General features: G+C 46.5%; 1 protein-coding gene and 1 long non-coding RNA gene across 3 annotated transcripts in view; both read left to right on the forward strand.

The window, feature by feature from the left end:
• The window catches only part of NTM (neurotrimin), a 701,070-nt gene that overhangs the window by 377,870 nt on the left and 309,841 nt on the right, over positions 1-13,359 (forward strand). The window lies entirely within an intron of this gene.
• LOC127033694 (uncharacterized) lies at positions 8,869-9,272 on the forward strand. The gene is made up of 2 exons (XR_007769182.1): positions 8,869-8,921; positions 9,058-9,272. It is a non-coding gene; the product is annotated as an uncharacterized LOC127033694 (long non-coding RNA).

Here is a 13,359-nt window from a genome sequence, read left to right on the forward strand (position 1 = left end):
ACTGTCCCCTGCCAGGCCCCAGAATATGGGCAGTGCAAAAATGGCTTAAAGACAATCCCAGGTGCAGAAGCAGAGGAACTGAGACCTGGGCCTACTCTCCTTTGAACCTGACCAAAGATGAAGTAAAACCAGAGAGAGGAAAATTTCCAGCCAAAGCAAAATCTCTGTCCCATCTGATTGCATTTCCATGCCCACATGTCAGCTCTCCATAAATGCAGTTAGAGCACAGGGGAGAATAGTTTCTCATTGCATTAGTGCACAGTGCAACAGAAAGAGTTTAGTTTGTTCTGAGGCTTCGCTGAATTACAAAATGACTCAATGGATATTGTACCATATGTCCCTGCCTGAGCTCGGCCCCTCATTGTGAGCAAGTGACTCTATCTATGAAAATAATACGTGGTGAATAAGATATACTGGGAGACCTGCAAATCCTAGCCATCTTAGAGAAATGGAGAACACCATCATAAACCTAGAACTTGCTGGACTTTGAACTCACTAGCAAAATCCCCATTGACTCCAATGGTGTAAAATCAAGGCCCTGGAAGACGAGGCTGGAAACCATTTTACTGGAAGGATGGTCTAGTGGTTAGGGCACTAGCTTAGTACTTGAGACACCTGTCATTATGTCCCGGCTCTGCCACAGACTTCCTGTGTGACCTTGGGCACATCACTTTCTCTCGCTATGCCTTGGTTCCCCATGTGCACAACAAGATGATAGCACCACCCTAGCTCACAGGGGTGTTGTGAGGATAGATAGTACTGTGATGTTGCACTCCATAAGTGTGAATATGATGTAACTGGAATATGCTTTATGCAAAAGGTCTCTTGTAAGGTCTCATTACAAAGCTTATAATCTACTGAGTGTGTTCATCCTGTTTGTATAAATATATCATTCTTGTATCTGAAATTAGGAATATGAAATATAACTCTGAGGTCTTATTGTAATTATGCAAAGTGTGGGCCATTATTGGTGGTTGAGAATCTTGATGACTCCCATTGACTAGGACAATTAGTAGTAAATTGCTCTGTTTACCTGTAAGCCTTCCTGTATACATGTATGCCAGTGAGTGGGTAATTAAGTCTCACAGGACATGTGAACATGTCACATAGGTTGACCAGACAGCAAGTGTGAAAAATCGGGACGGGGGTGGGGGTAATAGGAGCCCATATTAAAAAAAAAACAATAACCCAAATATCTGGACTGTCCCTATAAAATCGGGACACCTGGTCACCCTAATGTCACATGATACTGGAATCCATCTTAAATCTGGTGCTTTTCCATTTAGAAAAAGGAGTGGAAACCCAGAGAGAAACAAATGATTCCCGCCTTGTGCCAAAGATATATAAGGGGGTGGAACAGAACAAAGGGGGCAGCCAGTCATGAGAAAGCCCCAAGTTATCACCTGAGCTGAAACTAACAAGATTGTACCAGGGGAAAAGATTGGGCCCAGACTAGGTATAAAGGAGTCTAGTCTGTAAAATATGTTTATTGGAACATCTCTGAGGGTGAGATTTACCTGTATTCAGTTTCTTAATGTGTTAGACTTAGACTTACATTTTTTGTTTTATTTTTGCTTGGTAACTTACTTAGTTCTGTCTCTTATTACTTGAAATCACCTACATCCTACTTTTTATACTTAATAAAATCACCTTTGTTTATTAATTAACCAGAATAGTTGATTAATACCTGAGGGAGCAAACAGCTGTGCATATCTCTCTATCACTGTTACAGAGGGTGGACAATTTGAGTTTATCCTGTATAAGCTTTATACAGAGTAAAACTGATTTATTTGGGGTTTGGATCCCATTGAGAACCAGGTGCTGGAGATAGGTGACCTGCTGAGCAGTTTTTGGTTAAAGTCTGCAGCTTTGGGGGCATGGACCAGACTGGGTCTTTGTTGCAGCAGGCTTGCGTGTCTGGCTCAACAAGGCAGGGTTCTGAAGTCCCAAGCTGGCAGAGAAAATGGGCTCAGAGGCAAATTCTGCACATCAGGTGACAGTCCCAAGGGGGTCTCTGTGACCGAACCCATCACAACTACTGTAACAAGGGCCATGTAAGTGCCTTGGATGGGCTATCTAGTGCAGAACTGTCTCCTGCTGAACATTCTCCAGTCCTTTGTCCTAACTTTAAGTTAGGCAAGCAACCTGGGAGAATATTCCCCAGGCTAGTCTATCTCAGCATAAATGAATGTTTCCTGGTATTCAGCCGACATGCCTCTTTCCTTAATTTAATTCCACTGCTCCTAGCTCTGCTCCTCTCAGACTGCTCTAGTCAATTCTACTTTCTCCTTGGGGTTTACACCCTTCAGATATATGCCAGCTGTCACTCTGCATCCTTTCTAAAGTTAGCTGGAGGGAGTATTCATGTAATGAAGTGTTGCAATGTATAACAGAGGGGCTGTAAATACCCTGCAAATACAGCATCATGGTTATGCTTTTGAATAATGCTGCACCATTAAATCACACAATCGGAATTTTCTCTACGTCAGGAGTTCTCAACCTTTTTCTTTCTGAGGCTCCCCCAACAGGCTATAAAAAACTCCATGGCCCACCTGTGCCACAACTGTTTTTCTGCATATAAAAGCCAGGACCAGTGTTATGAGGTAGCAAACAGGACAGCTGCCTAGGGCCCCACATCATAGGGGCTGTGTGATGCTAAGTTGCTCAGATATTGGCTTCAACCTTGGGTGGTGGGGCTTAGGGCCCTGGGATTCAGCCCCATGCAGTGGGGCTTCAGCTTTCTGCCATGGGCCCCAGAAAGTCTAATGCTGGCTTGGCTTGGCGTACCCCCTGAAACCTGCTGGCAGCCCCCTCAGGGGGCCCTGGACCCCTGGTTGAGAACCACTTCTCTATGTTGCAGAATTAAGGTTACCTACATGACAGCAATTTCCCCTTTGCTCACTTCATGTGTGTGTTTTTAGAATTCAAGTGCATTAGTGACATGGTTATTAATCACTGAATCAAGAATTTAAGGCCAGAAGGGACAACCAGATGGTCTAGTCTGACTTTCTGTGTGTCACAGGCCACCACTACCTCCCAGTACCTGAACATTACCCACAAAAACCAAAGTTAGATCAGAATATTACAGCCCACAGAAGGCTAGACCATGATGTGCCACATGCAGAGACTAGGGAGGACCAAGGTTCCCCAGTACCCAAGAGCCCTGTAATGGCAGGGAATTGATTAATGAGATGTACCCAGATAATCTGGCAAGTGACCCACAGCCCGTGTTGCAGAGGAAGGTGAAAAAACACATGATCCCTGTCAATCTAACCTGGGGGTGAGGGTGTCTTTCCTGACCTTCTGTGAGAAGAAGCTATAAATATGGACATAAGGAAGAATTCTTCATCTCTGTAGTGTTTGGATTCTAACAGGGCAGAATAACCAAATGAGAAGACGGAGAGTCTCTGAGTTATCTGGATAGTTGTAAAAGACTTCTGGGAAACTGGCAGATTACTACATCTCGGCGACCTTTGAAATTATAGCCTGTGATTATAGACTGTACATATATTTTTTTATCTGCTTCAACCTCTCAATAACTCATTCCCTTTTCTTAGCTAATAAACCTTTTGTTGGTTTACTGTGGAATTGGCTACCAGCATTGTCTTTGGTGTGAGATCTGGGCTGCAAATTGACCTGAGTGAGTGACTGGTCTCTTGGGACCAGGGCCGGCTCCAGGCCACAGCGCGCCAAGCGTGTGCTTGGGGCGGCATGCTGCGGGGGGCGCTCTGCCGGTTGCCGGGAGGGGGGCACGCGGCTCCGGTGGACTTCCCGCAGACGTGCCTGTGGAGGGTCCGCTGGTCCCGCGGCTCTGGTGGAGCATCCGCAGGCACGCCTGCGGGAGGTCCACTGGAGCTGCGGGACCAGCGGACCCTCCGCAGAGACGCCTGTGGGAGAGCCACTGGAACCGCGGGACTGGCGAGCGGCAGAGCGCCCCCAGCAGCGTGCCGCCATGCTTGGGGCTGCGAAATTGCTAGAGCCGGCCCTGCTTGGGACCGGGCATAATCTGAATGTTCTGTGATTTTGGGTGTAAGTGACCATCTGTCACATAGGCCAGCTTGCCTGAGTGGCAAGATAGCCTGGGGTGTCTAAGGGGACTGTCTGTGGCTCTATTATAAGACTACTATAGTGCTTTTGGAGTTCACGTTTGGTGCTGGGTTGGTGAAATTGAATTATCGAACATACTGCCAGTTCGAGGTGTCTGCGTTGAGGTAGGCACTCATAGTCATGAGCCACTCCAGATAGCATAACAGTCAAATTCTTTAATGTTCCTGGATGGAGATGATCTGCGCCCCCTGATTTGATCCCATTAAGCTGTTTGAGTTTGGCTTCGACCTCCGGTGTGATAATTTCTGCGCCCATATCCTTGCTCCTATTAGCCACTCAGCCAATGCCCCCAAGTCCCCTCATTAACCTTATTAAAAACTGAGACACTGTATTCATGTCAGTGTTGGGCCATGCCTAGATCATCTTTAATCTCTACTCCATTCTCAGTGCTTCGCGGTCCCACTTCTTCTTTCCTTGTTTTCTTTTTCTTTGTACGGCTAACAAACCTTTTCCTATTGGTTTTAATTTCCTTTGCAAAATCCAACTCTGCCTGGCTTTTGGTAGTTCTCACTGTATCCTTACACTCTCTGACCACCAGGAGGTAGCTTTTCTTGCTGATCCATCCCTCCTTCCATTCCCTGTCGGCTTTCTCCTGATAACCTGTTTCAGATGCTTGTTCATCTGGTTTGATCTGGAGATCCTCCCTATATGAATCTCCCCCCCAACCACCCTTGCTTGGGATTCAGGCTTCTGCAACTTTGACTGAAAGTAATTCCAAGCCTCCTCCATATCCAGATCCTTAAGTTCTTCAGTCAAGTTCACTTCCCTGACTAAGTCCCTGATTTTTTTTTTATTTGCCTTTCAGGTACTCTAGTTGCAGCCCTATTATTATTTATCCTTCCATTTAATTTAAACTGAATTAACTCATGATGCCTTCAGATCCCTGTCTGAATTCCATCATTGTCTCCAGCTGCATTTCTAATCCTTGGATCTTTTCTGCCATGAGCTCTATCAGGCAATATCTCACGTGTAAGTAGTTTCCATCAGATACTCACTCAAGGATGAAATACATCCTGCAGCTTCTGCTTCTCACTATCTTCCTTGTCTCCTCTCCTCCTGGGGCTATGTCTGCTGCTGCCTCGGTAGTCACTGCTATTTTCTCTTCCTAGCCCCTACTCCTGAAGAAAAAGAGGACACAACCCCTCCTAAAGTCTTACCTGCAAACTCACATGGAAACTCCCCTTTTAGCTGCTCACTACTCTAATGTTTGCTAGTGCCTTGTTTTTAAAACTTGCCAGATTAGATCACTATCGCCCCTTCCTCACAGTCATGGAGTTAACCTTCTAGGTATGTGAATGCAGCAGAAATTACAGGTATCAGAATCATAACTACCATATAATCACACTGTAATTGCCGTGAACTGTAGTGGTTGTATTGTAAAGTGTAACCAAATTAGGATTTTCTTAAAAAATTTGCTTGGAACGATCAGAAAAGATCAAGCCAGAGGAACAGATCCTCTGACGTCATCAGGCACAGACTCCATTAGAGCTACACCTGTTTTCTTCAGCTGCAGCCTGGCCCCGTGACTTGGTCAAGGCATGAGCTGCTCTGTCCCACCCGCTTGTGGGTCTGCCGCTCCCCGGCCCCCACTCCATGTCGCCGCCCCCACGGGTTCTTTCAATCAGTTACCAGACTTACCTCCCACCTCCCCCCCCTTTTGCAGGCTCTGGTTTATTCAGTCATTCTGCAGAGGGCAACTCACTTATTTAATGGCTCATGTTCACCCCTGAGTCCTGGACAGGTTCCTCCCCCATTCAGGGGGGCCCAACCCTTCTCCTGGAGCTGGGTTGTACTTTGGACAATCCCTCTATCCCGCTCCTTATGAAGGGAGCCCCTTAGCTCTCCTCCTTGAGGCTGGAGTGGTACTTTAGGCCAGTTGTAGAACTGCAGGCAGCTTCTCCTCAGCTGGCCCTTTTCCCGACCAGTCCTTCTGTCCTCCAGCTGGCAGGCAGACCTGCTCCTGCTGCTGTCCTCTCCCTACTAACTCAGGGCCCTACAGGAGCCTTCTCGATCCCTGAAGCATCTGTTGTGAGAGAGGAGGCAGTATTTATGCTGGTCCTTTTCTCCCAGCCATCCCCAGTTGGTTGGGTTGGGGGGAGCCTTGCCCCACTTCTCTACAAGGTTTCTGATGCTGGGCTCTTAAAGATACAGTGATGTGATTTCCTCCCACTCACTGGTGGTTGCTGGGACTTCTTCCTCTCTCTCCATATCCCCTTTTGGTCCTTATATTGGCCCTTTCAAGCCCTAAAAGGACCATGCCATGAGACAGGGTGGGCTGACCACTAGGAACTACTACCTTTAAGGGGCAGACTACCCCATCACAGACTTCTGTGGAGCTAGACCCAAGTATATCAGTTGTGGATCTAGCCCATTAATTTCAGTGGAGCAACACCCAGCTACACCAGTTGGGGATCTGGCCTATTGAGTTCCATTGACCTAATTTCAAAGTACTTGGAAGCAGGGAAGAGGACAGCGCGTTCTATTCAGCAGCCAATGTCACATTGCCATGGAGATAGGAAAGGCAAGGTCCTTGAGTCCCTGAAGAGACAGGTGTGGAGGCAGCTCCCAGCCTATGTGCCTAGAACTTATTCCTGTGCTGAGGCAATTGTACCGAGGAAGTGGGTGTTAATATTTCACTTTCAAATGAAAGGAAGTTGAATCATAGGAGCTGGAAATGGAGAACACCCTGATAGGCTACTGAGGGAGGAATTGAGGTCTGAGTGTACCCCACTGTTGGTGTGTGTGTTACCGGTCTCCCCGGCTTGTCCTCAATCCGCAGAGGATATGAGTCTCTTACAGCCGCAGCCAGGGACGGTGGGCTCTTTAGCTTAAGCTGTAACCACTCTTGCTTTTAGCTCGCGAAGTCCTCGGTGTGTCAATCAAGATACCAAATACCACATAAGTGGGGGGCTCATCCAGGATTTGAGCTGCGGTGGGCCTCAGGCACTTGATGTAAGCTTCCTTCATCAGAAGCCTGGAAACCAGGAACATCTGAAATCTATTCTGCCTGTGCCTTTGGGCAAATCACCCAAGGGCTGCGTGTGACCTAGTAGCATTGACCAATGTCTACTGGCTAGCATATGTATCATATTATTAATATGTATTGTCTGCACCATATATTTGTGTGTGTATTGGTATGAATTAAGCACAAATAACATTATACACAAATATTATACCTGAGATAAAGCCTAATTGGGCCTATACCTTTACTATAATCCTGTTCTCTTATGCAAAGTATCCCATAACACCTTGCATTAGGTGAAGTAAGCTTTGGCTTAAATAGGCAGGAAAGCTGTCAGATTCAGGACATAGGAATATTTTACCATAGCAACAGGTAGGGAGTTATTCTCAAAGGCCAGTACTGCAATGTCCCAAAAGAAGAGGAAAAGAGAGTTGATGAGTCTACCCTGGTACAAACCTAGAAGATACCTTCTGGACCAGTACCTGGAATTCTAGTATCCAAAACCTAGATAAGGAAAGGCACAGAACAAGAAGTTAAGGAACTGGGCCAAACGGATGAGGTGAACTTGAGTGACTTGTAAAGAAATATGTATTGTAAAACCATCCTATCAATATTACCAGCTGCAATGTGTAACTTGGGGAGCACAGCTTCTGCATGAGACAGCTTCCCAGAGCCGGGTATCGTACAGAACTCTTATCTTGTGCACGCTTGTTTTTTGGCTCATCGCAATAAACCTGACTGACGTTGGTTATTTGGTCAGTAGTATAAGGGCCCTACCATCAATCAAACCCTAACCCCGCCCCTAACCCCGCCCCTTGACCCCTCTAGTCCCTCCCACCTGTCACCGGAAGTCCCACCCTATGGGGGTATTACTTCCGGGGTCAAGATGGCCACATGACCGGAAGCAAAGTGGGTCATGTGACCCCTCTAAGAACTCCTCCCACCATCCTCTACCAATCAGGAGGTGTTTCCTCCAGAAAGGACCACCCCAAGAGGAGATTTGACCAATCAGGGCAACTTCCGGGGGCGGGTGACCTATCTAGAAGTGGGTCATGTGACCCCTCTAAGAACTCCTCCCACCACCCTCTACCAATCAGGAGGGGTTTCCTCCAGAAAGGACCACCCCAAGAGGAGATTTGACCAATCAGGGCAACTTCCGGGGGCGGGTGACCTATCTAGAAGTGGGTCATGTGACCCCTCTAAGAACTCCTCCCACCACCCTCTACCAATCAGGAGGGGTTTCCTCCCGAACGGACCACCCCGAGAGGAGATTTGACCAATCAGGGTGACTTCCGGGGGTGGGTGACCCCGTCTAGAAGAGGGTCATGTGACCCCTCTAAGAACTCCTCCCACCACCCTCTACCAATCAGGACGGGTTTCCTCCCGAAAGGACCACCCCGAGAGGAGATTTTGACCAACCGGGGTGACCCCTCTAAGAACTCCTCCCAAGGCCCTCCACCAACCCGAGTGCAGCACCAATACCCCATAAGTACCAGCGCCGAACAGAGGAGGCCATTTTTCTTACCAAGGACACGTGTTTTAGAAAGCGTGGAAAGGCTGCTCAGAGGAAAACATGGACTCCTTTACCACCCCCGTTAGAACTTCGAACTTTGTTTTGGACCCAAGCACCATACTTATGTGGCGCAGGACCTACACCAGCGACAGTTCTGAGGAGGAGGGAATGACCGAGAGGAGCCCTTTGGCCGACCAGTTGATGGATACGTCGGAAACCGACCAGAAACCCCTCGTGAGGCGCCCTGAGGAGCCTGATGACCTCTCTTTGTCCACCCCCTCAGATTGCCACTTGGGAGAGTCACCGGTGGACAAGGCAAATGGAAAAGATGGCGCTCAGGTAAATGAACGATTAAGAAATGGCGGTAGAGGAGGGGGGTGGGTAATGAAGCTAGGAACCGGGGGTTTGCGTAAATTAAAAAAAAACCCCAGCAGCTGGGGTACTTACTCTGTTTCTTTTTCTGAAAATCTTTCAGGAGCTCGACGATGCCTTTCTAGAGGCCTTTAAGAACTTGCGCGTCAGCTGTTTTTACTGCTATCCAAGAGACAGATCTGAAACCGAAAATCACAAAATGGAAGAATGAAACAGCTCAGACTCCCTTATGGTAGCAGTTATGGCGTCCATTTTACAGGCGGCTGTAAAAGATCATGTTAAACCAGGCAATTAATAAAATGTATTTAAATGTGTCAATATGAGCGTGTCCCCTTTCATACTTGTGGTAGTAAAAGACGGTACCAGTAACAGTCATGTCTACACCGACAGCTCTGTTAAAGAAAATATATTACAATCCCAGGGAAGTTGGGAGCTTTGGCGGGGTGAACTCTCTTTTTCAAGTGGCCAGAAAGCATAGTAAAACTTTAAATAGAAGACAGGTAACAGCTTGGCTTTCAGACCAGGATGCATACACTTTACACAAACCAGCTCGAATACATTTTAAAAGAAACAAGACTATTGTTTCAGATGTGGATGCACAGTGGCAGGCAGATTTGGTGGATATGCATCAGTTCTCCAAACACAACAGTGGCTTTAAGTACATCTTAACAGTGATAGACATTTTATCCAAATATGCCTGGGCCTTATGCCTAAAAGACAAGACAAGTGGTGAGGTATCCAAGGCCTTTAAAGCTATTTTCAGCGAAGGTCGCGTGCCTCAAAAATTACAAACCGATCGGGGGAAAGAATTTTTAAACAAACCTTTAAGTGGACTGTTAAAGCAGCATGGGGTTCACCATTTTCTTACTAATAATGAAGTCAAAGCAGGGGTTGTGGAGCGATTTAACAGAACTTTAAAAACTAGGATGTGGAGATATTTTACAGCCCATAACACCTTTCGCTACATTGACGTCTTACCTGACTTTATAAAGAGTTATAACCAGAGCTTTCACAGGACTATACGTACCAGACCCATAGATGTTAACCCTTCAAATTCTCTGAAGGTGTGGAAAACGGTTTATGGAGACAGTTTTAAAATAAAACAGGTTGTTCCCCCTTTTAGAAAAGGCGATCACGTGAGACTATCTAAAACCAAAGGCGCTTTTGAAAAAGGTTATGAACAGACGTTTACCGATGAGATATTCATAGTGGATGAAGCCTTAACCAGGGGCCGAAGACCTGTATACCGATTAAAAGATTACGAAGGTGAGGCAGTTACTGGATCTTTTTACCCTGAAGAGTTACAAAAAGTAAACCCCAAACGAGACAGGATTTACAGGATTGAAAAAATTCTAGCGGAGAAAGGAAAAGGGAGAAAAAAAACACTTACTGGTAAAATGGTTGGGTTGGCCTGATAAGTTTAACAGCTGGGTGGAAGCTTCTCAACTCTGTGACATTTAGACACAAAACAAAGAGAGAAAAAAAAAAACAAAAAACCAATTCCTCCTGCAAAGACAGATAGAAGAAAAAATAATAATGAGCGACGGCGGGTTTTACATCACTTTGCCCAGCAATGCCAGCTCTGCAGTTTTTCCCCAAAACACCATCTCGAACTTTACAATACGGCTAATTAAGCCCTTGGATCTCCCGGGTGCCTGGGAGGTGGGGTTAGTGGAAATACAATACCCGCACAGCTGGAACACTATCAATGAAGACACCCCTTTTGAAATTACCTTTGAAGATATGAAGTGGAATTTCATCCTACGACGAGGTTATTACTCGACCATACCTGAATTACTGGAGCATATGAACAGCACCATGGCTCGTCACCAAGGACCGCCTGAGATGGTCATGAACTACGACCCTGTAGGTAGAAAAGTGAGACTTAAATCTACCAATTTTAACTACGGGTTTTCTACTGGCGGGGAACTAGCTAACATTTTGGGTTTGGGCCCAAAACGCAACGTCCAAAAATTTCCCTTCTCAGCAGACATTACAGGGGGTTTTAACTCCTTGTATCTGTACACGGATATTGTAGAACACCAGTTTGTGGGGGACTTTTCTGTTCCCCTGTTACGCTGCGTCCCTGTCCAAGGAAGGAACAATGAGTTTGTTACCATCACCTATGATAAACCTCATTACGTTCCTGTTAGTAAACACCACATCGACACCATTACCATTGAAATAAAGACAGATCAGAACAGACATGTCTCATTTCGCTTCGGCAAGGTGATCATCAAGCTGCATTTGCGACCGCGGAGAGAGCGAGGTTTCTAAAAAGCAAAAAAAAACACACTATTATGGCGATCCTAAAAAATTATGGCGACCCCACCATCTACAGGAACTATTACAAAGCCCAGGCTGGATACGCCCTTCCTGGATATCATGGGGCCCCCGTGATGTACGGGGCTGGTGTGGGTGGAATATTTCGTAGCCTCTTTCGAAAAGCTGTACCGCTTTTGAGGAGGGGGCTAGAGATTATTAAGCCCCACGTAAAAACCGCCGCTCAAAACATAGCTAAAGATGTGGTAGGTCATGTCTCCCGTGCTGTTCTGGAGAAGGTGGGGAATACAGCTTCACAGGAAGGATCAGGGCTGATGTACATTAAAAGGAGGAAGAAAAGAAAGAGAAATACGTCATACCCGCGACGCACAGGTCCCCCAAAACCTTTTAAAAGAAGGACTTTGACATGCAGAGCCGGCCATAAACGAAAGTCCAAGAAGCAGCCTGGGCAAAAGAGGAGACGCGCTCTGCTTGGTAAAAGAGACATATTTTAATCAATATGGCTTTTGTTCACTGCGGGTCTGAAGAGTGCACCAAATCCGAACTAGACTTGTTTCAAATAGCCCCTACGCAGACCAGCATCGAGAAAAGCATTTACATCGAGGTGCCACCTCTATCGGCCGTTACGGAGTCTGCCCCCATTGACTTTTTTATAGCAGGGAATGGCATAGATTATATGGATTTAAACAACACGCTGCTTTACCTGTGTTGCAAGATTGTAAAAGGAGACGGAACTGAACTTGCTGCGGACGCTGAAGTGGGCCTGGTGAATTACCCCGTGGCCTCTATTTTCAGTCAGTTGGATGTTACGCTGGGAGACCGCCTTGTAAGCCAAAGCAACAACTGTTACCCTTACAGGGCCTTTATAGAATCAGTGCTCAATTACAGCGATGACACCCTCGCCACGCAATTTTCTGCCGGCCTGTTTTACAAAGACACTGCTGGACAACATGAAAAAACAGAGTTGGATGGAGAGAATCTAGGGTTTGTGAAGCGTGCAAAGCTGACAGCCCAGAGCAGAACGGTAGAGCTGCTGGGCCATCTACACAGTGACCTGTTTTTTCAAGAAAAACTTTTGTTAAACGGAGTGGATGTGAAAATTAAACTGACACGCAGTAAAGACGCCTTCTGTTTAATGGGCAGTGCGGCTGAAGGCTTTAAACTGCGCATTGTATCAGCGTCCCTTTTTGTGAAGAAAGTACGGGTGGCCCCGGGTGTCCGTTTGGGGCATGCAGAGGCCCTGCTTGCCGCTAATGCTAAATACCCCGTGGACCGTGTGGGAATGAAAGTGTTTAGCATCCCTGCAGGCAGCAGGGTCAGTAACCAGGAAAACCTGTTCTTGGGACAGTTACCCAAAATGCTTGTCCTAGGATTTGTGGATAACGATGCCTTTAGCGGCAGTTACACTAAAAATCCCTTTCATTTTAAACATTACGATATTAATTTTGTGGCCCTGTATGTGGATGGTGAACAGGTACCGACCAAGCCTCTGCAACCGGACTTCGAGGCAGGACGCTGCGTGAGAGAATACATGAATCTGGTACAGACAGCTGGTAAACACATGAAAGATCGTTCTCTGTTAATCGACCGTGAGGAGTTTGCACAGGGTTACACCTTGTTTGCCTTTGACCTGTCTCCCGACCAGGAATGCGCAGATCACTATTCCCTGATTAAAACTGGGAACCTGAGAGCAGAAATACGGTTTGGAAAGGCTTTAACGGTTACCGTCAATATGATTGTGTATGGAGTTTTTGACAATGTCATAGAAATAAATCAGAGAAGAAACGTTCTGTTTGACTACATGTGAACATGGACACCGTGCAGCTCTCACGTGTCTTATCAACGGATCCTTACACAAAAAAGAATTTTTTAGATGTGTTCCCTTGTGATTGGCTCCCTGGAAGCAAGCTGTCTCAGAGGCCCGTAGGTTTGGTGGTGAACACGCATCCACACAACCAACCGGGTGAACACTGGCTCGCCCTGTATCTGGCGGAGCATAACCGTGGAGAGTTTTTTGACTCATATGGGCAACCCCCGAACAGCGTGTTGTTTCCTAAAAGCATTATGAAATTTTTAAACAAAAATGCCACAGACATGGTGTTTCACAATAGACAATTACAAA

The sequence above is a fragment of the Gopherus flavomarginatus genome, chromosome 13, assembly GCF_025201925.1.
Source record: "Gopherus flavomarginatus isolate rGopFla2 chromosome 13, rGopFla2.mat.asm, whole genome shotgun sequence".
NCBI classification, from domain to species: Eukaryota; Metazoa; Chordata; order Testudines; family Testudinidae; genus Gopherus; species Gopherus flavomarginatus.